Source organism: Zerene cesonia, chromosome 7 (assembly GCF_012273895.1).
Source record: "Zerene cesonia ecotype Mississippi chromosome 7, Zerene_cesonia_1.1, whole genome shotgun sequence".
NCBI classification, from domain to species: domain Eukaryota; kingdom Metazoa; phylum Arthropoda; class Insecta; order Lepidoptera; family Pieridae; genus Zerene; species Zerene cesonia.
Window position 1 is genome coordinate 4,284,517 of NC_052108.1, and position 1,994 is coordinate 4,286,510.

The 1,994-nt window shown below is 41.6% G+C and overlaps 1 protein-coding gene across 1 annotated transcript in view; it reads left to right on the top strand.

Annotated features, from left to right (window-relative positions):
* Positions 1 to 1,994, top strand: part of LOC119828211 — a 104,587-nt gene that overhangs the window by 12,401 nt on the left and 90,192 nt on the right. The window lies entirely within an intron of this gene.

The following is a 1,994-nucleotide window of genomic DNA, read 5'->3' on the forward strand; positions in this document are numbered from 1 at the left end:
CTTATATATAAAATTCCCTTGTCACTATTTTAGTTTCCAAACTCCTCCGAAACGGCTGGACCGATTCTTATGAAATTTTGTGTGCATATCGGGTATGTCTGTAAATCGGCCAACATGTATTTTTCAATACCCCTAAATGATTAGAGTACCTAAGGCAGAACAGCGACGCCGGGTCAGCCGGTATGTACATAAGTCTGACGTGTGCATCGTGTACCAGGTTCGGCGAAGCGGTGGTGTCGCCGCTGGGCGGCGCGGAGGGCGCGGGCGAGGCGGGCGGCGCGGCGCGGTTCACGTTCGCGGAGGCGGGCGGCGCCGCGTCGCACCACGACACGCACGCCGACCTCGCCGCCGCGCTGCCGCCGCCGGCCGCGCACTCGCTCGCGCACGCGCACGCGCACCCGCGGGACGGACGTGAGTATGGCGCTCGGCTTTGTTCTGTCTTATCTTCTCAATCAATAGAGTCGACTGTTAAGCGTCGAACAATTTGCTTGTTATATAAAAAATAATGAAAGCTCACCTTTCTGTCACTTGCACTTGTCACGTAATTTTGTAGAATTAGCTTTTATTTTTTATTATTAGCTACGAATACCTAATTGTTTTTTCATTACCCGGTCAAACGCTGTTAGGATATGAACTTTTATTTCACCTTTGAATGACCTCACCCCGATCTCGAAATTGCACTTTATTCGAGTAGATGAAAAGTGCAGATTTTTTTTTATATAATTTTTATGCTTCGCGTACACATTTGTATCCTTTTTCTCACCCTTCCCAGTCCATTTCTTTCTTCATCCCCTATCCCTTCCGTTTACAAATGTGTATGATCAGTGTTGATCGCTTGCTATCGGGCATATCATTAGCTCGGTTGCGCTCTAGGACGCAAAAAAATTCTGTATACTATATAACATGAAAAATATATAACACGAAAGATCATTGAGCATATTTGATTCATGGTACATTCATTGAGCATATTTGATTCATGGTACATTCATTGAGCATATTTGATTCGGTGTACAAGAATCAAACGTGTTTTATATAATTGAATTTGTCGTAACTTCATTCCCGGATCAATGCGACCATTACTATTGTCTTGCAGATCTCTGCATGTATATCTATACATCATAGTTTGATGCAAATGTCCAAAGAATAATAGCAGAATAATAGATTATAAATTGTAGCGTTTAATCAAATGTTTAAAAATCTAAATCAATTTTTAATAACTATAGTTAATATTTATAAAAGGAGGCGATAGTAACGAATCCCGTGAGTGGGAAGAGTCAAGAAACGAGGAGGAGGCTGCCGCAGTGAGCTCCCAGGGAAGCGAACCTTCATCACCACAACAGGTCAGGATTTTCATGATCAAATTCTTTAATTGCAATGTCCCAAGTTTATTTTTTATCGCGATTGTACCGAATACGTTATCATATGTATTTTCAAAAACACTACATTGAAGAAACAGTTGTATAAATAGTAAGTACTATTGATATGAAATTGCTTAATAATTGAAAGGTAGTTATTGCTTTTTTTAAAAGTAAAAGTCTAAGTGTTCTATTCACTAATAAATGGTACAAATAATGTACCAAAGTCAATGACCATTATTACCATATTATTTATGGTATTTGAGACACGTGTACTCAACTAACTTAGTTACTTTTTGCAATAACATAATACATTTGAAACGTTAATAATTATATCGTTTAGAAAGAAAATCAATAAGTGAATCAGATGTGTAATGTCTCCGCCTCATACCTCACAAGAGGACAAGGGACTTCACTATGATTATTATAACTATAGATTAGAAATTGAATAATACATATATTATTGTCAGCAGGTGGCGGAGGAGGGGCGCGAGGCGGAGGCGAGCGCGGCGCCGCGGCGCGCCCCGCACGCGCCGCACGCGCCGCACGCGCCGCACTCGCCGCACTCGCCGCACCAGCGATGGATGCGCGCCGCAGGTATATATTATATGTTGCAATTATACGGTGACTATATTTAAC